At 47.2% G+C, this 25,364-nt stretch overlaps 1 long non-coding RNA gene across 1 annotated transcript; it reads left to right on the forward strand.

The window, feature by feature from the left end:
• The first annotated feature begins 16,338 nt into the window (after nucleotides 1–16,338).
• LOC140422222 (uncharacterized) lies at nucleotides 16,339–24,929 on the forward strand. The gene is made up of 2 exons (XR_011947323.1): nucleotides 16,339–16,489; nucleotides 24,642–24,929. It is a non-coding gene; the product is annotated as an uncharacterized lncRNA (long non-coding RNA).
• Nucleotides 24,930–25,364: the final 435 nt, after the last annotated feature.

The following is a 25,364-nucleotide window of genomic DNA, read 5'->3' on the forward strand; positions in this document are numbered from 1 at the left end:
TTCTTGAAAGTAAACCCTCGGAAAGCGACAGGTCCTGACGGGATCCCTGGTCGTGCACTCAGATCCTACGTGGACCAACTGGCAGGTGTTTTTGCAGACATCCTCAACCTCTCCCTCAGGCCCAGATTAGATGTTTCCCAGGCTGCTGTGGGCCGCAAGAGAGGAGAATAATTTTCAAATCTCTGGCCACAGGAGCGGTGCCAGAGGAAGGAGGACAGATAATGTGGTTCCATTATTCAAGAAGAGAAGTAGAGAAAATCCAGGAGATTACAGACCAGTGAGTTTAACGTGAGTGGTCAGGAAATAAATATCCTGAGGGACAGAATTAATCTCTGTTGCGGAGGCAAGAATTAATCAAGGATAGTCAGTATGGCTTTGTCAAAGGGAGATTATGTCTTATAAAGACCAACCCAAACAAAGGCTGTAACAGGTTTGTGAGCAGCAGTAGCAGTGCCTCTGGTTCTGCACCAGAACAAGGAGATGGAGCAGAGGCTGTGGACAGGGCACGTTCTGCACAATGTCCTCTGCCAATTTGGAGACTTGGAGTCAGACCTCTACATGCTGCTTTTTAAAAAATATATATATTTTATTAAAGTTTTTCGATCAAACAAAAATTTCCCATTTTACAACTTTGTAATAATATATACATTGATCGTTTTTTAAATAAATAATATGCTGACTAACGGCAACTACCAACAACAAAATAAGAAACAACAGAAATAATAACTAAAATAGTAACTTTGTGAAATCAAATATAAATAACTAATATATAAACACACACATAAAACCCCTGAAGACCGAAATGAGCCCCCCCCCCCCCTTCCCCCACCCCCCCTGGGCTGCTGCTGCTGCCTTTCCTATTTTCCCTTATCGCTCTGCGAGATAGTCGAGGAACGGTTGCCACCGCCCGGTGAACCCCTGAGCCGAACCTCAATGCATATTTTATCCGTTCCAGTTTTATAAACCCTGCCATGTCGTTGATCCAGGCCTCCACACCCGGGGGCTTAGCTTCTTTCCACATAAGTAGAATCCTTCGCCGGGCTACTAGGGACGCAAAGGTCAACACGTCGGCCTCTCTTGCCTCCTGCACTCCCGGCTCATCTGCAACCCCAAATATAGCCAACCCCCAGCTTGGTTTGACCCGGACCCCCACCACCTTCGAGATCACTTTTGCCACACCCACCCAGAACCCATGCAGTACCGGACATGACCAAAACATGTGGGTGTGGTTCGCCGGGCTTCCCGCGCATCTCCCGCACCTATCTTCCACTCCAAAAAACCTACTCGGCCTTGCTCCCGTCATATGCGCCCTGTGTAGAACCTTGAATTGTATCAGGCTGAGCCTGGCACACAAGGACGAAGAGTTTACCCTACTTAGGGCATCTGCCCACAGCCCCTCCTCAATCTTTTCCCCCAGCTCCTCCTCCCATTTTCCCTTCAGCTCCTCTACCATCATCTCCCCCTCGTCTCTCATTTCCCTATATATATCTGACACCCTACCATCACCCACCCATGCCCCCTTCTACATGCTGCGTGACAGTGAAGGGGACTGACTGTCTGTCAAGCCAGCCAATCCACTCAGCATCTCAATGTACACCCTCATCAGTGCCTCTTAAAATCCTCATCTGAGTCCACCCATAGCTGAATCCATCTCTGATCTCACCATCCAATGAACTGGCAAGCAAACTATATTTCACCCTGACCTGGATCCAGTTCCAGTGTTTCACCATAGCGGATCCCAACTCTATCGTGGCTGCTAAGTTTGTGCAGTGTCGTATCTGAGCTGGTGCCAGAGAGGGACAGATCAAATGTCTATGTGTCTTCATAAAGTGCTAAGCTGTTGCACTCTCTTTTCATCTTTGACCTGCTGTGGCTGAACAGGCAGCATTTTCACGATGGGCCGAAGGGCATCTTTCTGTGCTGTAAAACTCTATGACCTAAGTTTTGGGTCTCTGAAAGCAGGAAATGAGAAGGAGAAAGTTGGTTTGAAGGAAGACGGTGGGGGGTTGGAAAGGAAGAGATCTATGGTCTACATTGTGTGGAGTTTGCTCGTTCTCCCCGTGTCTGCGTGGGTTTCCTCCGGGTGCTCCAGTTTCCTCCCACAGCCCAAAGATGTGCAGGATAGGTGGATTGGCCATGAACAATTGCCCCTTAGTGTCCAAAAGGTAGGTGGGTTTAAGGGGATAGAGAGGGGGAGTGGACCTGGGTAGCATGCTCTATCGGAGGGTCGGTGCAGAAGGATTCTGTGGATTCTATTTCATTTGAATTTTCCGAGGAGATGACTAGGTGTGTAGTTGAGGGGAGTGCAGTTGATAATATCTTTTGTCACATGTAGGCTTACATTAACACTGCAATGAAGTTACTGTGAAAATCCCCAGCCGCCGCATTCCGGTGCCTGTTTGGGTACATGAAAATGAAAATCGCTTATTGTCACAATTAGGCTTCAAATGAAGTTACTTTGAAAAGACCCTCGTCGCCACATTCCGGCGCCTGTTCGGGGGGGCTGGTACGGGAATTGAACCGTGCTGCTGGCCTTCCTTGGTCTGCTTTAAAAGCCAGCTCTTTAGCCCTGTGATAAACCAGCCCCTGTATGTACATGGAGGGAGAATTCAGAATGTCCAATTCACCGAACAAGCACGTTTTTCGGGACTTGTGGGAGGAACCCTGAGCACCCGGAAGAAACCCACACAGACACCGAGAGAACGTGCAGAGTCCAGACAGACTGACCCAAGCCGGGAATCGAACCTGGAATCATGGAACTACGGAGCAACAGTGCGACCCACTGTGAAAAAAATGAAATGAAAATCGCTTATTGTCACAAGTAGGCTTCAAATGAAGTTACTGGTTAAAGCCCCTAGGCGCCACATTCCGGCGCCTGTTCAGGGAGGCTGTTACGGGAATTGAACTGTGCTGCTGGCCTGCTTTCAAAGCCAGCGATTTAGCCCTGTGCTAAACAGCATCTAAATGTGCCGCCCACATGTAGCCCATATAGACTTTAGTAAGACTTGTGACAAGGTCTCACATGGGAGACTGATCAAGATGGGATCCAGGGCAAATTGATACCAAAATTGGCTTCCTGGCAGCAGGCAGAGGGTGATGGTCAAAGATTGTCTTTGTGACTGGAAGCCTGTGTCCAATGGTGTTCCACTGCGATCGGTGTTGGGTTCCATGGTGTTCGGACGTACATCAATGATCTGGATGTGAATGTTGGAGATATGATAGGATGGCAAATGACACAAAAATTGGGGGGGTGGGAAATGGTGAGGAACACCTCAGATTTCAGGATGATATGGACGGGCTGGTTAGATGGCAGAACAGTGGCAAATTGAATTTAATCTTGAAAAGTGCAACAGGTCAAATTTGAGTAATCTCTCCTAACTCAGCAACTGGAGCTGTGTATATAGTTAATGTTAAATAAAATAAGTTAAGTTTTGTTTTCTCTGCAACTTGGTGTTATACTCTTCATTGTCCCGTATTAAATACCCATATCCCTGCACTCTCCTGCCACTCAGCCAATTTCCTAACCGTGTCAATAATTTGCCCTCAACTCCGAGGGCTTCCACCTTAGCTAACAGTCTCTTGTGTGGGACTTTATCAAATGCCTTCTGGGAGTCCATATAAATGACATCCATAGACATTCCCCTGTCCCCTACCTTAGTCACTTCCTCAGAAAATTCAGTAAAATAAGTCAATCTGGCTGTCCCTGATCGAACAAAGTTTTTCAAAGTGTTCAGTTACCCCATCCCTGATTATACGTTCCAGCAGTTTCCCCACCATAGATGTTCATAACAATAATCTTTATTAGTCTCAAAAGTAGGCTTACATTAATACTGAGGGACTGAATTCAGACTGTCCGATTCACCTAACAGCACATCTTTTGGGACTTGTGGGAGCACCAGGATAAAACCTATGCAGACACGGCGGAGAACGTGCAGACTCCACACTTAGTGACCCAAGGCGGGAATCGAACTTGGGTTGCTGCCGCTATGTAGCAACAGTGCTAACCATTGTGCTACCATGTTGTGTTTGGCTAACTGGTCTGTAATTCCCTGTTTTTCCCCTTTCACCCTTCTTAAAAAGTGAATCCCTTCCCACACTAAGAGCAGGTGAATGGCCTCTCCCCAGTGTGAACTCGCTGGTGTATCCGCACTTCAAAAAGTGCAATTTTCCAACCCAGAGGGACTACTCCTGAATCTAGGGATTCTAGCTAGAGCATCTACAATGTCCTCCCCGACTTCCTTTAACACCCTCGATGGAAACCGTCAGGTCCTGGGGATTCGTCACTCTTTAGTTCCATTAGTTTCCTAGTTAGTGATGGTATAGTTATGTTAATTGTATTAAGTCCTTGTTCTCTATCGACTATTAATTTCTGGCAAGTTATCCGCCTTTTCAACTGTAAATACTGAGGCAAAGTAATTGTTCAGCGTGTCTGCCATTCCCCCATTATCACTGACAATATCTTCATTTCCAGCTTTTACTGGGCCGACATTGCTCTTCACCACCCGCTTTCCCTTTATATAACTAAACATTTCTTCTCATTGATATTGATGTCCCTTGCAAGTTTCCTTTCATAATTCCTTTCAGTCACTCTTACAAGCTGCTTTGTGACCCTTTGCTGGTCCTTGTACCTATCCCATTCGCCCAGATCTGTACCATGTCTTGTATTTTTGTGCGCCCTCTCTTTTAGTTTTAAGCTGTCCCTAATCTCTTTATTTGTCCGTGGCTGTTTTTTTTTTGTGAAGTGGAGCCTTTTCCTCTCGGGGGGGATATACTTGCTCTGTATCTCGTTAAATGTTTCTTTAAATATTCTCCACTGATCCTCAGTTGTTTGACCCATTAACTGATCTCCCCAGTTTACCGAGGACAGTCTCTGTCTCATCCCGTTAACGTCAGCCTTACCCAAGTCTAAAATTCTACTGTCTGTAACGTGCTTTTCACTTTAAAACACTACACTGAATTCAATCATGTTGTGATCACTATTTGATAAATGTTCGTGCACAGTTAGGCTACTAATTAAATTGGGCTCCTTACTCATAACTAAATCTAATATTGCCTGTCCCCTTGTTACATCTGGAACATATTGCTGCAGGAAACTATCCCGGACACATTCCAGAAATTCACTCCCTTTCTGACAGGTGCTTGTCTGCCCCTCCCAATCTGTGTGTCAGTTATAATCCCCCATTAATACTACTCTGCCTCTGCTACACACTCGCCTAATTTCTGCCTTTATACAATCTAGCACCTCAGAACTGCCACTAGACGGTCGATACACAACACCCATTACAGTTTTAGATTTTTTTGTTCCTCAGTTCCACCCATATGGGGTGGGATTCTCCATCCCGTTGGCCAATGGGGTTTCCCATTATGGGCACCCCATGCCATTGGGAAATCGGCGGGCGTGAGCGCGCTGCCGGCGAAGCAGAGGATCCCGACGATGGAGAATCCAGCCCATGGTCTCCGCTGGATGCTTCCCCCTCATTATCCTCCCTCACCATTAAGGTGATAGTATTTCTAATCAGTAAGGCTACTTCACCCCCTCTGCCATATTCTCTGTCCCTCCTGTAAACTTTATAACTGGTATATTTCGTACCCAGTCCAGACCGTCCTGCTACTTGTTTTTGGAACTGTATTGAGTTCTCCTGAGGCCTCCCCCTCCCCCACCGTTTGTTAGTTTAAAGTCTTTGTGACTTCCCTATTTATCCTTTCCGTGAGGACACTGGTCCCAAATCGGTTCAGGTGGAGACCGTCCCAACGGTACAGGTCCCTCCTGTCCCAATACTGATGCCAGTGCCCCATGAAATGCAACCCCTCTTTCCCGCACTACTCCTTTAGCCATGTGTTTACTTCCCTAATTTTTCTCATTCCTACACCAAATTACACGTGGCTCGGCAAATAATCTAGAGATTATAACCCTTGAGGACCTGTTCTTTAATTTTGTTCCTAGTTCCTGATATTCCCCAAACAGATCCTCTTTCCGAGTCTTGCCGATGTTGTTTGTCCCAACGTGAACCCCAACAACTGGATCCTCCCCCTCCCTCTCCAATAGCCCTTCAAGCCAGTTAGAGATGCCCCTCACCCTGGCACCGGGCAGGCAACATACCATGTGGGACTCTCGGCCCTGTTTCCAAAGGATGTTATCAGTTCCCGTAATTATAGAAACCCCGACAACGACCACTTCCTCCCCCCACTTGCATGGCCTCCTGTACCAGGGTGCAGTGGTTAGCTAGCTCATCCTTCCTACAGTCACTGCTCCGATACCCTGCCCCTCCGAGTCCACTCCCTGGAGACTAGGTATGGGGAATAGGTATTGAAGACGATGTATTGGGGAATGAGAGGAAGGAATGTTCCATAGAAACTAGAATTATCTGTTCTGAATTTATATCCTGTACTGAGTGTTGACTTTTGTAAACTCCTTTTACAGATATTACAAGAGGAGAAATTACAGACAGAAATCTCAATTATCACATCTCAGTCTTACAGAGTCACTCGATACCTTGGATCTGAATATCACCGGCCTTTGAATCTAGAAGGAGAAATGTTTGCCGATCTGTCGGCATCAAAAGATTTTAACCATCAGTGTGCCTGGAAAAGCACCGAGACACACACACCCGAGTGAGAGTGTTCCAGAGCGCTGACTGTGGAAAGAGCTTTTAACCAGTTACACAGCCTGAAAAAACATTGCACCATCCACAGCGGGGAGAGACCGTACACATGTTCTGTGTGTGGACAAAGCTTCCACTGATTGTCCAACCAGGAGAGACAGGAGGAGACCCAAAACATGGAGAGACCATGGAAATGTGGGGACTGTGGGAAGGGGTACAGATCTCCATCAGAGCTGGAAACTCATCGACGCAGTCACACTGGGGAGAGACCATTCACCTGCTCTCAGTGTGGGAAGGGATTCACTCAGTTATCCAGTCTGAAGAAACATCAGCGAGTTCACACTGGGGAGAGGCCGTTCACCTGCTCTCAATGTGGGAAAGGATTCACTACTTCATCGAACCTGCTGACACACCAGCGAGTTCACACTGGGGAGAAGCCGTTTACCTGCTCTCAGTGTGAGAAGGGATTCGCTCAGTTATCCAACCTGCGGATACATCAGCGAGTTCACACTGGGGAGAGGCCGTTCACCTGCTCTCATTGTGAGAAGAGATTCACTACTTTAAAGAGCCTGGGGATACATCAGCGACTTCACACTGGGGAGAGGCCATTCACCTGCTCTCAGTGTGGGAAGGGATTCTCTCAGTTATCCCACCTGCAGAGACACCAGCGAGTTCACACAGGGGAGAAGGCGTTAACATGCTCTTAGTGAGAGAAGGGATTCAGATATCCATACACCCTGCAGGAACACTAGCGAGTTCACACCTGGAAGAAGCCATTCACCTGCTCTGAGCAGGGGAGACATTCAATGATCCATCCCAACTACGGAGACATTAGCAAGTTAATTCTGGGGAGAGACCATTCATCTGCTCTCAACGTGGGGCGGGGTTTTGTGATTCATTACATCTGTTGTGACTCCAACAAGTTCACAATAAATTACAGATGTTGGCTCCGTTGATATTGTTTCTGCTCTCACTGACATCCAGGACTGCATTTTGATTGGAGGGTTTCTTTCTGCTGGACTGGCCGGTCTAACACCTCTGCCTCCGGTGGGCTGACCATTTTTGAGGCTCGTTGCGATTACCTGGTTCCAAGTTTGACGAGGAGCACAGAATGAAAAAGGTGTTTGTACGTTGGAAGATATTTAGTTCCCAAAGCAGCCACATTGCCATGAAGATGGGCTATGGTGGTTACAGGGTTCTTTTGCCTAATTTATCTGTGTGTTTCTTGCAGAAGGAAACTGTCATGGTATGAGGGGCAAGTTGACTAGTAGATTGGGAAATTACAATAGTTTAGTCAGACTTCATGATCCAAGCAGGCTTGGTGGGCCGAAGGGCCTGTTCCTGTGCTGTACTGTTCTTTGTTCTTTGTTGTTCTCTGTATGACGATAGACAATAGACAGGCAACCACTCGCATTTTCTTTACATAAAGTATTGATTCCTTTAAGAAGCAAAAATTAAACAACAAAAGTGAAGCTATCGTGGCTAACAAGAAAAGTTAAAGATTCCATTATATCAATGGAGGAGACTCATAAAGTGGCCCAAATAGTAGTGAGCCTGGGGATTGGGAACTTGTTTAGAATTCAGCAAAGAGGACCAAGAAACTGAGAAAGAGAAAATAGAATATGAGAGCAAACTGGGGAGAACTGGAAAAGCTCCTATAGGAATGTGAACAGGAAAAGATTAGCAAAGACCAATGAGGGTCCATTCCAGACAGAGACAGGAGAGTTTATAATGGGGAATAAGGAAATGGCAGATAAACTAAACAGTGTGTGTTTGTCTTCACAGAGGAAGATATTGAAATTGCCCTAAAAACACTGGAGAACCAAGGGACCAGTGAGCACGAGGAACTGAAAGTGATTAGTCTTAGTGAAAAAGCAGTACTGGAGAAATTAATGTGGTTGAAAGTTAATAAATCCCCAAAAGCTGCTGCTCTCCATCCCAGAGTGTTGAAAGAGGTGGCTGTAGAGATAGTGGATACATTGGTGATCATCTCTCAAAATTCTATCGATTCTGGAATGGTTCCTGCAGATTGGAAGGTGGTAAATGTAACCCAACTATTTAAGGAGGGAGAGAAAACGGGGAACCACAGACCCATTAGTCTGACATCAGTAGGAGGGTAAATGCTACAATCTATTATAAAGGCTGTAATACCATACGAATTAGGAGCAGGAGTCGGCCACTCGGCCCCTCGAGCCTGCTCCACCAGTTAATAAGTTCCCGGTTGACCTGATTGAAACCTCAACTCCACAGAGGCCCCTTAGAAAATAAATCTTGGGACTTCCGGTTGCGGCGATGACCAGCTAAGCCGCACGTTTCGGCGGCTCCAGCTTTGACGGACCTTCGGGCTCTTTTAAGAGCCCCAACGGGAAATTTTTTGCGACGAAACCCGGTGTGGGGTGAAGCAACAGGGAGTCGTCCCCCCCCCCCCCCCCCCCCCCGCAGTGTGAAGAAAAAGATCGGCGGCGGCGGCCAGATCACGGAGGATCCTCGAGGGCAGCGGCAGAGGAAAGAAAGGAACAAGATGGCGTCGGAAGGAGCCCAGGCGACATGGGGACCGGACCAGGATGAATTTTTAAGACGGTGTGTGGAGCTGCTAAAAAAGGAGGTGCTGGCCCCGATGATACAAGCAATCGAGGGGCTTAAAGAGACACGAAAGGCCCAGGAGATAGAGCTCCGTGTGGTGGAGCAGAAGGTAACTGACAATGAGGACGAGATCCTGGGCCTAGCGGTCAAAATGCAGACGCACGAGGCGATTCATGAGAAGTGCATCGAAAGAATTGAAGTCCTGGAAAATAGATCAAGGAGAAAGAACCTCCGTATCCTGGGTCTCCCTGAGATAGTGGAAGGAGCTGACGGCGAGGCTTATGCGAGCACGATGCTACGTTCGCTAATGGGAGCTGAGGCCCCCTCGGGCCCCTTGGAAGTGGAAGGGGCCCACCGGGTCCCTGTGAGGAGTCCAAAGGCTGGAGAACCACCTAGGGCGATGGTCGTGCGATTTCACCGCTTCAATGACAGAGAGGTTGTTTTGAGATGGGCCAAGAAGGTACGAAGTAGCAGATGGGAGAATGCGGTGATACGAGTGTATCAGGACTGGAGCGCGGAGGTGGCGAGAAGGAGGGCGAGTTTCAATCGAGCCAAGGAGGTGCTGCATAAGAAGAAAGTAAAGTTTGGGATGTTGCAGCCGGCGCGATTATGGGTCACGCACCAGGATAGACATTACTACTTTGAAACGTCGGAAGAAGCATGGACCTTCATTCAAAAAGAGAAACTGGACCAGAACTGAGGGACTGATGTTGGAGGGGAAATGACAATGCTGATGTATAGAGGTGTAAATTGGGGAGGGGGGGACACTGAGAAATGTGGGTGCCGGTGGGGGGAAAAAGAGACACAGGCGGGGGATGGGGAATAGGAACAGGGCTGTAGGGGGAGCTGCGCCATGGGGGGGCGGGATGGTTCTAGAAAGCGCGGGGTTTCTTTTTCATTTCCCGCGCCAGAGAGATGATGGCGGGAAGATAGGCGCAAGGAGGAAGGGAGTTCCTCACCCGGGGGGGCTCAAGGAGAGCGGGAGAAGCCGGGGTCAGTTGAAGTCAGCTGACTTTCGGAAGCAATATGGGGGGAGTAACCATGCTAGATGGGGATCTAGCGGGGGGGGGGGGGGGGGGGGAGGACACAACTGGGTTGCTGCTGCTGAGATCGACAGGGAGCTGGTAAGAGAAAAGGTGGTCGAGGCGGGAATGCGCTGCCTGAGGGACGGGTGGGTGCACGGGACCGGGACGTGGGACTGGCACAGAGAGGGTGATTGCTAGTCGACAGGGGAGGGGGGCGGGCAGCCCCCCAGTGCGGCTGATCACGTGGAACGTGAGAGGCCTAAATGGGCCGATTAAGAGGCCCGAGTGTTCGCGCACTTAAAAGGACTGAAGGCAGACGTGGCCATGCTTCAAGAGACGCATCTGAAGGTGGCAGACCAGGTTAGGTTAAGGAAAGGATGGATGGGACAGGTGTTCCACTCAGGGCTGGACGCAAAGAATAGAGGGGTGGCCATACTGGTGGGGAAACGGGTGTCATTCGAGGCTAGGAACATTGTAGCGGACAGCGGGGGCAGGTATGTGATGGTGAGTGGCAGACTGCAGGGAATGGAGGTCGTGCTGGTCACCGTATATGCCCCGAACTGGGATGATGCGGGATTTATGAAGCGGATGCTGGGACGTATCACGGACCTGGAGGCAGGAAACCTGGTAATGGGGGGGGCACTTCAACACCGCGTTAGACCCAGGGTTAGATAGATCTAGATCCAGGACCGGAAGAAGGCCGGCAGCGGCCAAGGTGCTTAGGGGGTTTATGGACCAAATGGGGGGAGTGGATCCGTGGAGATTTGCCAGGCCGCTGGCCAAAGAGTTCTCCTTTTTCTCCCATGTCCATAAGGTATACTCCCGGATAGATTTCTTCGTTCTGGGAAGGTCACTGATTTCGAGGAGTGGAAGGAACCCAGTACTCGGCCATAGCTGTTTCAGACCATGCCCCACGTTGGGTGGATCTGGAACTAGGAGAGGAGAGGGAACAGCGCCCACTCTGGCGACTGGATGTGGGATTATTGGCGGATGAGGGAGTCTGCGGAAGGGTGCGGGGATGTATCGAAAGGTACCTGGAAGCCAATGACGATGGGGAGGTGCGAGTGGGGGTAGTATGGGAAGCACTGAAGGCAGTGGTCAGGGGAGAGTTGATCTCCATCAGGGCTCACAAGGGGAAAACAGAGGCCAAAGAGAGGGAAAGATTACTGGGGGAGATCTTGAGTGTGGATAAAAGATATGCGGAGGCCCTGGACGAAGGACTATATAGGGAGAGGCGAAGACTCCAAACGGAGTTTGACCTGCTGACCACAGGGAAGGCAGAGGCACAGTGGAGGAAGGCACAGGGGATGAGATATGAATATGGGGAAAAGGCGAGTCGCCTGTTGGCCCACCAGCTTCGTAAGAGGACAGCGACGAGGGAAATGGGGGGAGTTAGGGATGAAACGGGAACTACGGTGCGGAGAGCAGGGAAGGTGAATGAGGTGTTTAAGACCTTTTATGAGAGGTTATATAGGTCCCAACCCCCGGAGGGAAAAGAGGGGATGCAGCAGTTTCTGGACCAACTAAGGTTCCTGAGGGTGAAGGAGCAGGAGGTGGCAGGCCTGGGGGCGCCAATTGGGGTGGACGAGATGACCAAAGGGCTGGGGAACATGCAGGCAGGGAAGGCCCTGGGACCTGATGGGTTCCCGGTGGAATTTTACAGGAAATACGTGGACTTGTTGGCCCCGCTGCTGGTAAGAACCTTTAACGAGGCCAGAGAAGGGGGGACTCTACCCCCGACAATGTCGGAGGCGACGATATCACTAATCCTGAAGCGAGATAAAGACCCGCTGCAATGCGGGTCTTATAGGCCTATCTCGCTTCTGAATGTGGACGCCAAGTTGTTGGCAAAAGTGCTGGCAATGAGGATAGAGGATTGTGTCCCGGGAGTGGTGCACGAAGATCAGACAGGGTTCGTAAAGGGGAGACAATTGAATGTCAACGTGCGGCGGCTATTGGGGGTGATAATGATGCCCACATCAGAGGGGGAGGTAGAGATAGTGGCGGCGATGGATGCAGAGAAGGCATTTGATAGGGTAGAGTGGGAGTATCTATGGGAGGTGCTGAGGAGGTTCGGGTAGGGGTTTGTCAGCTGGGTTAAACTCCTCTATGGGGCCCCAATGGCAAGTGTAGTCACAAATCGGCAAAGATCGGAGTATTTTCGACTACATAGGGGAACAAGACAGGGGTGCCCGCTGTCCCCATTACTGTTCGCGCTGGCAATTGAACCAATGGCCATAGTGCTGAGAGACTCCAGGAAATGGAGAGGGGTGGTTAGAGGGGGAGAGGAATACCGAATGTCACTCTACGCAGATGACCTACTGCTGTATGTGGCGGATCCAGTGGGGGGAATGACAGAGGTTATGCAGATATTGAGGGAGTTTGGAGATTTCTCAGGATATAGGCTTAACATGGGAAAGAGTGAGCTTTTCGTGATACACCCTGGGGACCAGAGTAGAGGGATAGATGGCCTGCAGCTAAGGATAGTGGAAAGAAACTTCCGATACCTGGGGATTCAGATAGCCAGGAGCTGGGGAACCTTACACAGACTCAATCTGACTCGGCTGGTGGAGAAAATGGAAGAAGATTTCAAAAGGTGAGATATGCAGCCGCTGTCACTGGCGGGCAGAGTGCAGGCGATTAAGATGATGGTCCTCCCGAGGTTACTATTTGTGTTTCAATGTCTCCCTATATTGATCACTAAGGCCTTTTACAAGAAAATAGATCGGAGCATCATGAGCTTCGTGTGGGCAGGGAAGGCCCCGAGGGTAAGGAGGGGGTTCCTGCAACGTAGCAGGGACAGAGGGGGACTGGCGTTGCCGAATTTGGGCGACTATTACTGGGCCGCCAATGTGGCGATGATCCGTAAGTGGATGATAGAGGGAGAGGGGGCGGCGTGGAAAAGGCTGGAGATGGCGTCCTGTAAAGGAACAAGCTTAAAAGCGCTGGTGACGGCGCCACTACCGCTCTCCCCGAAAAGGTTTACCACGAACCCAGTGGTGGCGGCAACATTAAGTATCTGGGGGCAATGGAGGCGACAGAGGGGTGTACTGGGATCCTCGGTGTGGTCCCCGATCAGGAACAACCATAGGTTTGCCCCAGGGAGGTTGGGCAGAGGGTTCCAGAGCTGGCACCGGGCAGGAATTAGGAGAGTGGGAGACTTATTTATAGATGGGACGTTTGCGAGCTTGGGAGCGCTAGAGGAAAAGTATGAGCTGCCTCCGGAGAATATCTTTAGGTATATGCAGGTGAGGGCGTTCACGGGACAACAGGTGAGGGAATTTCCGCTGCTCCCGACACAGGGGATCCAGGATAGAGTGCTTTCGGGGGTGTGGGTCGGGGAGGGCAAAGTGTCCGAAATATACCGGGAGATGAGAGAAGAGGGGGAGGAGCTGGTAGAATAACTGAAAGGAAAATGGGAAGAAGAGCTCAGGGAGGAGATTGAGGAGGGTTTGTGGGCTGATGCCCTAAGTAGGGTAAATTCCTCTTCCTCGTGTGCCAGGCTTAGCCTGGTCCAATTTAAGGTGCTACATAGAGCACACATAACGGGAGCGAGGTTGAGCAGGTTCTTCGGAGTGGAGGACAAGTGCGGGAGGTGCGGGGGAAGCCCGGCGAACCACACACACATGTTTTGGTCGTGTCTGGCACTGGAGGGGTATTGGAGGGGAGTGGCGGGAGTGATCTCGAAGGTGGTGAAGGTCCCGGTCAAGCCAAGCTGGGAGTTAGCTATATTTGGGGTAGCGGATGAGTCGGGAGTGCAGGAGGCGAAAGAGGCCGATATTGTGGCCTTTGCGGCCTTAGTAGCCCGGCGAAGGATTTTACTCATGTGGAAGGAAGCGAAACCCCCCGGTGTGGAGGCCTGGATAAACAACATGGCAGGGTTCATAAAACTGGAGCGGATTAAGTTTGTGCTGAGAGGATCGGCTCAGGGGTTCTCCAGGCGGTGGCAACCGTTCCTCGACTATCTAGCGGAACATTAGGGGGAAAATAGATAGCCAGCAGCAGCCCAGAGGGAGGGGGGGGGTAAATTGTTTTTGTTCTAGAGGGGGTGAAGGGGCAGGGGGGGAGCACTATTTTGTGTTATATTGTTAGTTCACTATTTTATTTAAACCATGTTATCTATCAGTTATCATGTTACCGTTTTTGTTGATTTGTAAGGGGGAAAAATTGCGTTTGAAAACTTTAATAAAATATATTTTTTAAAAAAATAAAATCTTGGGAGATTAATAGAATAATCTTTATTATTGTCACAAGTAGGCTTACATTAACACACACCGGCGCCTGTTCGGGTACACTGAGGGAGAATCCAGAATGTCCAATTCACCGAACAGCACATCTTTCAGGACTTCTGGGAGGAAACCGGAGCACCTAGAGGAAACCCACGCACACACAGGGAGAATGTGCAGACTCCTCACAGACAGTGACCCAAGCCGGGATTCAAACCTCGGTCCCTGGCGATGTGAAGCAATGGTGCTAACCATTGTGCTACTGTGCCGCTTGTAGTTTCTGCACACTGCTGCCACTGGGTATCAATGGTGGAGATGGTGAAAGGGGTGCTGATCATGTCCCTACTTTGTCTTGAATAAAACAATCTCTCCGATTTGAATAAGACTGTCTGATAATCAAGCACTTTAAAGAATTGAGTAAAACCTAATAAATTTAAATAATCCAGTCCATTTGAAAAAAAGATCTGCTCTTCAAAGATACATTGGTACAAATTACATGAGTTGAATTGAATACCTTGACTCCTCACACGGACACTTGACTGACAAGAGGCACTGATTGGACAATAGCTGGAAACAATGAGCTGAAATGTTTCTGGGAGTGAAACTGTTTCACTTTAACCTGGAATCGACTATGTGAGAGTTAAAGGCAATACCAGGCGAAATTACATTGAATATACAGCACAGAAACAGCCCAACCAATCCATGCCAGTGTTTAGACTTCACTTGAGTCTCCTCTCATGCTTTCCCATCTGACTCGATCATTTCTCCCTCATGTTCATCCAGCTTCCCCATAAATATATCGATGTTGTTCATCTCCACCAATCCCTGTGGTAGCGAGTTCCACAATCCCACCACTCTCTGGGGAAGAAGTTTCTCCTGAATTCCTGATTAGATTATCTCACATTCATAGCTTCTAGTTTTTCTCTTACCCTTACAAGTGAAAACATTCTCCATGTGTATCAAAATCTTTCATAATTTACAGCCCTCCATTAGCCCCTAAGCCTTGTGTTTTGAAGAGAGGAGTGACCCGGCCTATTCATTGTCTCCTGATAGATTTAACCTCCCGCACTAAAAATCTGAAGACATAAATGATTTGTTCGCACTTGAGTTCAGCGCAGTGAGAGCAGGGATGGAGTTACATGGGAGTCTGAGAAAAGCAGATTCACTGAGAATGGGTGGGCTGGTCTGAACTGTGTGAAGAAGCTGGTTAATCAGACTGTTCATGATCGGGGACTTGGTGTTCAGGGTAGTAGAGGAGCTCAAGTGACGGCCTTCAATAACAGATTAATCTGCATTTATACAGCACATTTAATGTAATTCAATATCCCAAGATGTTTTCACGGACATTGTAAATCCAGGTTTCACAAATGATTTGATAAAATTGTCCATGCTCATGATCATGTGACAGAAATACTACTTCTCTCTGACTGCCTCCACACACTCCCTCCCTATTGACTGTAACACTAATTCATCCCACTATCCTCCTCCTGCTTTCCCCCAATTCTCCTCCCCTGAAGATGCTGACTCTCGGGTTCAGTTTCACTCGCACCTATTGCCGTCCCCAATATGTCACCCAGGTGTCTAAAGTTAACAAACTGTTTTCTCAGTGGGACGTCACAATCAAACCCAGTGACTACCCACATGTGCTTTGTGTCAGGGTGGGGTCCCTGCGCCCTCTTTCTCTCCTCCCCCCCCCCTCCCCCCTTTTATCCCAGTCCCAGGAGTTTGGTGACTGGGCTACGGATGGGTACTGGCGGCTGAATTTCCCATAGTCCCCCGCGCCGGGAAACCGCTCTATCCACAGCGCCGGGGGACGGACGGACAGGGACTGCTCATGTCCAAAGGAGAGGAAAAGATGTGCATTGCCATTTAGGTCAAAAGGGCATCTACGACCACGTGACATCCGTTGCTTTTTTTCCAGTCGGCCAGCAACCAATGGGAAGAGTTGGAGGAATGGAATGACTGTAGTCCTCCAGCCAATCAGTGCGCGGGCGTTGTGTTAATGACGTTCCAGCTTCATGCAGACTGAAACGTCCTGCTGTGCCCAACATCTGTGAGTAAAACACTTTCTTTTCTCCTCCTTTCCATTTCGTTTCTCATTCTGACCTTCAATCGTTCACTTGCAGCAACTGAAGGGAAAGGAAGTGAATCCAGGGAGGGTGCAGACTCTGCAAAGCTTGGCCCAGGTCTCTCTCTCTCAAAGACATTGACATCCTTTGCTCCCTCAGCTTGACACATTTATCTGTCTGGCTAAAAGGATTCATAGAATACTCAGTGCAGAAGGAGGCCAATTGTCCCATTGAGTCTGCACCGGCCCTTGAAAAGACCACCCCACTTAAACCCACCCCGTAACCCAGTAACCTCACCTAAACCTTTTGCACACGAAGGGCAATTTATCATGGCCAATCCATCTAACTTGCACATCTTTGCACTGTAAGAGGAAACCGGAGCACCCGGAGGAAACCCACGCAGACAAGGGGAGAACGTGCTGACTCCGCACAGACAGTGAACCAAGCCGGGAATCAAACCTGGCACCCTGGAGCTGTGAAGCAACCCGCCTAACCACTGTGCTACCTTGCTGCCCCTGATGGTCTCTTTCCTAGTGTTCACAATTAATGGGCTATTTCCCCAGGAGATGGCTGACATTTAAGGGGACAGTAAATTAATTTTGGATTGAAATATGTGTAGTGTTGTTACATCATACAGATTAGATATATTATTGGTTCTGTAATAAAGCACATTTATTATTATTTCCAGTTGTGTAATATAGTACTGTAGAGCTACATTATATATTTCCAGAAGAGAAAATGCTGGAAAATCTCAGCCAGTCTGGCAGCATCTGTAAGGAGAGAAAAGAGCTAATGTTTTCGAGTCCAGATGACCCTTTGTCAAAGGGAAAAAAGATAGAAAGTGGGAGATATTTATACTGTCGGGCGAGGGAAAGAAAGATGAGTCAGAACCACAGAAACAAAGGAAAAAGAGTGCTAAAGGACAGCACAGTAGCACAGTGGTTAGCACTGTGGATTCAGAGCGCCAGGGTCCCAGGCTTAATTCCCGGCTTAGGTCACTGTGCGGAGTCTGCATGTTCTCCCAATGTCTGTGTGGGTTTTCTCCGGGTGCTCCGGTTCCTTCCCAAAAGTCCCAAAAGATGTGCCATTAGGTAATTTGGACATTCTGAATTCTCCCTCTGTGTACACGAACACGTGCCGGAATGTGGCGACTGGGGCTTTTCACAGTAACTTCATTGCAGTGTTAATGTAATTCTATTTGTGACAATAAAGATTATTAATAAAATAAAGATTATAATGGCAGTCCCCAGAAAGAATAAAAGGTGTGAAAGACCAAACAGCAGGGAAACTAAAATCAGAGGGTAAGCTTTGACAGATGTAGATGTGGGGGGAGGGGGGACATGGTTGGGAGAGCGGTAAAATGAGAAAAAGGGGGGGAAGGAAAGGAAACAAAAGGTAAAGAAAGGGAGGATAAGATAGGGGGAAAGAGTGAGGGGCAAATATATATATATGAAGAAAGACAAGAAAGAAAGAAAAGGTAATAGACAGTTAAAATGGAATGGAATGAAAACAAAGGGGTTGAGGTGGGGTAGAGCTAATCATCTGAAGTTGTTGAATTTGATGTTGAGACCGGAAGGCTGTAGCGTGCCGAACCGGAAGATGATATGTTGTTCCTCCAGTTTGTGTTGAGCGTCACTGGAACATTGCAACAAGCCAAGGGCAGGCATGGGAGCAGGGTCTTGTGTTAACATGGCAAGCAGGGACAGCACGGTGGCACAGTGGTTAATCACTGCTGCCTCACGGCGCCGAGGTCCCAGGTTCGATCCCGGCTCTGGATCACTGTCCATGTGGAGTATGCACATTTTCCTCGTGTCTGCTTGGCGTTTGCCCCTACAATCCAAAGATGTGCAGTGTAGGAGGATTGGCACGGTAAAATTGTCCCTTAATTGGGTACTTCAAATTTATATAAATAAATAAATAAAATGGCAAGCAACGGGAAGGTCAGGGTCCTGAATGTGCACAGACCTAAGGTGCTCAGCAAAACGATCACTACCATCTAGGACAAGAGCAGCAGATACCTGGGAACCCCACCACCTGGAGGTTCCCTTCCAAGTCACTCACCAGACCGACTTGAAAATATATCGCCGTTCCTTCACTGTCGTTGGGGCAACATCCTGGAACTCCCTTCCTAACAGCACAGTGGGTGTGCAAGGAGGCCACTTATCATCACTTTCTGAAGGGCAACTAGGGATGGGCAACAAATACTGGCCTAACCAGCGACGCCCCAATCCTGTAAATTAATTTATTTTAAAAAATTTAGAGTACCCAATTCTTTTTTTCCCAATTAAGGGGCAATTTAGCATGGCCATTTCACCGACCCTGCACATCGTTTTACATTGTGGGGATGAGACCCATGCAGACACGGGGAGAATGTGCAGACTCCACATGGACAGTGACACGGGGCTGGGATCGTCAATGAATTTAAAGACAATGTAGTGAAGCTTTGGAATTCTCTACCCCAGAGGACTGTGGAGCCTCAGTCATCAAGTATTTGCAAGTCAGAAATTGGCAGGTTTCTCAATATTGAACATACCACGGGATATGGGGGATATGTGTGGGAAAATGGTGCTGAGGTAGATCAGCCACTGATCCCATTGAATGGTTGAGCAGGCTCGATGGGCTGAATGACCGACTGCAGCACCTGTTTGTTATGATCTGTGTCCAGGACAGGAAGCAGTGAGCATGGATCTGTCAATCAGCCTGAATCAGCACCATCAGGAGAATTGGGAGAGTGAATATTAGATACAGCAGAGTGAGAATGGAGGGAGAGTGTGTGGGATGGAGATTTGCAACTTTTGGGGATCAAGAGAGGAAAGAATGTTCCAGAGAAACTATAATTGTCAGTTCTGAATTTCTATCCTGCACTGACAGTGATGTCTTTTGTAAACTCCTTTTACAGAATGTTAAAAGATAGGATTTACAGACCGAAATCTCAAACATCCGCCTAGTTCTGACAGTCACTCGATTCATCGGCCATTATCTAGAAGGAGTAATGTTTGCCCAACCTGTTTGCTTCAAAAGATTTCATTGTGATTGGAAAAGCACCGAGACACACGCACTGACTGGAAAGAGCTTTAACCAGTTACACAGCCTGAAAAAACATTGCACCTTTCATAGCGAGGAGAGACCGTACACGTGTTCTGTGTGCGGTCAAAGCTTCAACTGATAGTCCAACCTGGAGAGACTCGAGGAGACCCAAAATATGGAGAAACCGTGGAAATGTGGGGACTGTGGGAAGGGATACAGAGTCCCATCAGAGCTGGAGATTCATCGACGTAGTCACACTGGGGAGAGGCCATTCACTTGCTCTCAATGTGAGAAGGGATTCACTCAGTTATCTAGCTTGAATTTACATCAGCGAATTCACACTGGGGAGAGGCCGTTCACCTGCTCTCAGTGTGGGAAGGGATTCATTCAGTTATCTCGCCTGAATTTACATCAGCGAATTCATACTGGGGAGAGGCCGTTCACCTGCTCTCAGTGTGGGAAGGGATTCACTCAGTTGTCCAGCCTGAAGATACACCAGCGTGTTCATGCTAGGGAGAGGCCGTTCACCTGCTCTCAGTGTGGGAAGGGATTCTGTCAGTTAATCACCCTGCGGGCACACCAGCGAGATCACACAGGGGAGAGGCCGTTCACCTGCTCTCAGTGTGAGAAGGGATTCAGTCAGTTAATCAACCTGCGGGCACACCAGCGAGTTCACACTGGAGAGAGGCCGTTCACCTGCTCTCAGTGTGGGAAGGGATTCACTGACTTATCCAACCTGCGGAGTCACACATTTGTTCATGCTGGGGCGAAGCCATTCACCTGCTCTCAGTGTGAGAAGGGATTCACTCAACTATCCAGCCTGCAGACACACCAGCGAGTTCACACTCGGGAGAAGCCGTTCACCTGCTCTCAGTGTGGGAAGGGATTCACTCAATTATCCAGCCTGCAGACACACCAGCGAGTTCACACTCGGGAGAAGCCGTTCACCTGCTCTCAGTGTGCGAAGAGATTCACTCAATTATCCAGCCTGCAGACACACCAGCGAGTTCACACTGGGGAGAGGCCGTTCACCTGTTCTCAGTGTGGGAAGGGATTCTGTGTTTCCTCGTCCCTGCTGAGACACCAACAAGTTCACAATTGATTACAGTGATGGATTCTACTGTTATTGTTTCTGCTTCAATTACACCCAGGGCTGCATTTCGTTCTCTCTTCTCTTTCAGTGAATCTGAGACAGGAAAAGTGATGCAACTGTGGCGAACAAGAAATATTAAAAATTCATTAGATCAAAGGATGAGGTTCTTAAAATGGCCAAAATAAGTGTAAGCTTAAGGATTGTGAACTTGTTTTAGAATTCAGCAAAGAAGGATCAATAAACTGATCAAGAGAAAATAGAATATGAGAGCAAACTGGCGAGAAACATAAAAACCGACTGGAAAAGCTCCTATGGGAATGTGAACAGGAAAAGATTAGCAAAGACCAATGTGGGTCCATTCCAGGCAGAGACAGGAGAGTTTATAATGGGCAATAAGGAAATGGCAGAGAAACTAAACAATGTGTGTCTGTTTCACAGAGGAAGATACAGAAATCATCCCAAAAACACGAGAGAACCAAGGAACTCGTGAGCAGGAGGGACTGAAAGAGATTAGTATTAGTGAAAAAGTAGTACTGGAGAAATTAATGGGATTGAAAGTTAATAAATCCCCAAAAGCTGATGCTCCACATTCCAGAGTGTTAAAAGAGGTGGCTGTAGAGATAGTGGATACATTGGTGATCATCTTTCAAAATTCTATAGATTCTGGAATGGTTCCTGCAGATTGGAAGGTGGTAAATGTAACCCCACTGTGTAAGGAGGGAAAGAGAAAACAGAGAACCACAGACATTAGCCTGACATCAGTAGGAGGGCAAATGCTACAATCTATTATAAAGGTGTGATAACATACGAATTAGGAGCAGGGGTAGGCCACTCGGCCCCTCGAGCCTGCTCCACCATTCAATAAGTTCACGGCTGATCTGATTGTAACCTCAACTCCACATTCCCGGCGACCCCCCCGATAACCTTTCACCTTCTTATCAAGAATCTATCCAGCTCTGTCTTAAAAATATTCACAGACTCTGTTTCCACTGCCCTTTGAGGAAGAGTGTTCCAAAGACTCGCGATCCTCGGAGAGAAAATGTTCTCCTCTGCCTTAAGTGGACAAGTTATTAGTTTTAAAGTGACTCCAATTTCTAGATTCTCCCACACGAAGAAACATCCTTTCCACATCAAGGCCTCTCAGCATCTTCTACGGTTCAATCAAGTCACCAAAACTCTTATCGGACACAAGCCCAGCCTGTCCAATCATTCCTCATAAGACCAGCCTCCAATTCCAGGTATGAGTCCAGTAAACCTTCTCTGAACTGCTTCCAACACATTTACATCATCCCTTAAATGAGAGCAATACTGTACACAGTGCTCCAGATGTGGTCCCACCACAATGTCCTGTATAACTGAAGCATCACCTCCCTACTTTTATATTCAATTCCCCTCACAATAAACAATAACATTCTATTAGCTTTCCTAATTACTTGCTGTACCTGTATACTTGTCTTTTGGGATTCATGCTCTCGGACATCCAGATCCCTCTGAGTCTCAGAGCTCTGCAATCTCTCACAATTTAGATAATAAGCTTTATTATTCTTTGTGCCAAAATGGACAATGTCACATTTTCTCACATAATACTCGATTTTACAGATCTTTTCCGCATTCACTTAACCTATCTATATCCCTTTGTAACCTCCTTATGTCCTCTTCACAATTTACTTTCCTACCTATCTTTGTATCATTGGAACATAGGAGCAGGAGTTGGCCATTCAGCCCGTCGAGCCTGCTCCACCATTCAATACGATCATGGCTGATCATCCACTTCAATGCCTTTCCCCCCACACTATCCCCATATCCCTTTGTGTTATTGGGATTTAGAAATCTGTCAGTCTCTGCTTTAAACACACTCAATGACTGAGTTCCCACAGCCCTCTGGGGTAAAGAATTCCAAAGATTCACAACTTGTAGATTTCTATTGATCAAATGGTTGCCCTGTTCTATTCCCGTATCCCTGTCGGTTTATTTCCCTCAAAAGCCCATCCAATTTCCTTTTGGAAACATTCCATCATCTCCGCTTCTACCCCCCTCCTCGGAAGTGGGTTTCTGGTAATTCCCAAATACTGCCAAACTCTGGTTCAAGTCTAAGATTTTCTTCAAATGTAAACAGGAATCAAAGGGCAAAGAAGGAGGCCATTAAGCCCACCATTCCCATGCTAGCTCTTTGAATGAACAGTCTAATTGGTCCCATCGCCCTGCAAGTTTATTTTCCTGCAGAATCTGTCCAGTTCCCTTTTGAAAGTTACAGTAGAATTTACTTCCTGCACCATTGTCAGGCAGTGAATCCCAAATCACAACAAGTCATTCTGTTTTAAATCTAATACCTTCATGAGATACTGTGTTTGGATTTTCACAGGGTATTTGAAATGCAGTGAAAAACATGGTTGTTACATAAAATCAAGTCTCAGTCTTTAAGTGATCTTCGTGAGTGGACCGAGTGTGATATATCCAAGTTAAGACAAGTTGTAAAAATAAATTACATTTAATTGAGCGGCACAGTGGCACAGTAGTTAGCACTGTTGCCTCACCCCACCATGACCCACGTTCAATTCTGACCTTGGTCACTGTCTGTGTGGGGTTTGTACGTTCTCCCGTGTCTGTGGGTTTCCACTGAGTGCTCTGGCTTCCTCCCACAGTCCTAAGATGTATGGGTTAGGAGAATTGGCCCTGATAAATTGCCCCTCACTGTCCAGGGATGTGCACGTTAGGTTATGGGGTTACGGGTGAGTGGATAAAAGCTAATTACTGCGGATACTGGGATCTGAAACAAAAGAGAAAATGCTGAACAATCTCAGCAGGTCTGGCAGCATCTGTAGGGAGAGAAAAGAGCTAACGTTTTGAGTCCAATGACTCTTTGTCAAAGCTAACAGTCAGAGAATGTGGGGAGTATTACCCCGTTTCCCTGGGTTTCTGTGGCTATGACTCATCTTTCATTCTCCACAGTATAAATATTCCCCACATTCTCTGATTGTTAACTTTGACAAAGAGTCATTGGACTTGAAACGTTAGCTCTTTTCTCTCCCCACAGATGCTGCCAGACCTGCTGAGATTTTCCAGCATTTTCTCTTTCGTTACGGGTGCGTGGATATGGGTAGAGTGCTCTTTGGAAGAGTCGGTGCCGACTCGATGGGCTGAATGGCCTCCTTCTGCACTCAAGGGATTCTATATCTATTTCTACAACACCTTTCATGACCACACAATCTCCTAAAGCTTTTTACAGCCTTTGAAGTAGTTTTGAAGTTTAGTCACTGTTGTAATGTCGGAAATTCTGGGTATGCCTCATTAATAATATTTTGTTTAAAAAATCAATCACTCGTCCAACTTCACTGTTATAAGTAACAAGGTCAAGGAAGCCATGTTAAATTCTGAAACTGGACCTTTATTTTAAAAATTCATTCTGTATAAACCAAACTGTTTCTAGAAACTGCTGAATGAGGCGAAACTGTTTAAAGTAACATTGTTCCAGAATTTTATAAAGCTACAGGGTATCATCCTGCCAAAGTCTGGCTCAAGTCTAAGACTCATTGTTCAATCCAATCAAAGTTAGTAAGAAAGAAAGTGATTGTCTTCCATAAAAGTCTTTTTCAACCAGTGGATATTGTATTAACCAAATGTATTAATTAAAGATTACTGTATTAATTGGCTACCAGTCAGTAACAGATGACTGATTCAGTAATGAGCCTTAATTGAGTTACAATTAAATAATCAATAATGAATCAGTAGTTACAGTAAGAGTTTTATTTGCTGTAAAAATGTAAAAGCTTAATTGCTGTGCATGTGAAGAATGTGCAATGAAGATAAATGTACTGGAAAGAGAGACCTTCAACCTCTGATTAGCCTCAACATTTGAAACTGTATGAATAAGGGATTGTATAGAATCAGATAAAGGGATAGTGTGAAACAGTTCTATTGTATTCCTGTCTGAGATAATGAGAGAAGGTGGTGTCAGTAATTAGGATCCAATTAAATTAATCTAGTGACCAAATTGACCAATTGTCATGTTACAACAGGCCCAACTCTGACGTGAGGTAATGGTCACTTTGGGGATAAAAGTAGAGGTTCTGAAGGTCTTCCTTGCTGGCCAAGTACCGAAGACTCCCGAGGTCGAGTTCCAAGGAAATTACTGTCAAAGAAGGAGCCAGACTCCCGAGGCTGAATTCCACAAGAATTACTGTCAAAGAAGGAGCCAGAGAGGGTTACGCTTCTACAGACTGATCACCCACATGAAGTTGTAAAAGTCAATGTCTTAAAGTTGTTCAGTAAACCTTTTTCATTTAATAAACTTATTTTTAAATTTACTATCCAGAGAATACTGCCTTTGTCTTAATTGGTTAAAGTCTTGTCTGAATTTATTAATTGGTAAGTTGGGGGGTGGCTGAAATCAATAAAGTTCCGGATAACAACATCAGATAACATAAACCTTCAATTTAAAAACTTGCATTTCTATAGCACCTTTCACACCCACGATGTCCCAAAGTGCTTTACAGCCAATTAAGTACTTTTGACGTGTAGTCACTGTTGTAATGTAGGAAACACAGCAGCTAATTTACATGCAGAAAGATCCCACACACAGCAATATGATAATGAGCAGATGATCTGTTTTTAGTGATGTTGATTGAGGGATAAATATTGACCTGGACACCGGGGATAACTCCCCTGCTCTTCTTCAAAATAGTGGCTGTGGGAACATCCACCTGAGTGGGGCAGACAGGGCCTCAGTTTAACATCTTACT

This window comes from Scyliorhinus torazame, chromosome 5 (genome assembly GCF_047496885.1).
Source record: "Scyliorhinus torazame isolate Kashiwa2021f chromosome 5, sScyTor2.1, whole genome shotgun sequence".
Taxonomy (NCBI): Eukaryota; Metazoa; Chordata; class Chondrichthyes; order Carcharhiniformes; family Scyliorhinidae; genus Scyliorhinus; species Scyliorhinus torazame.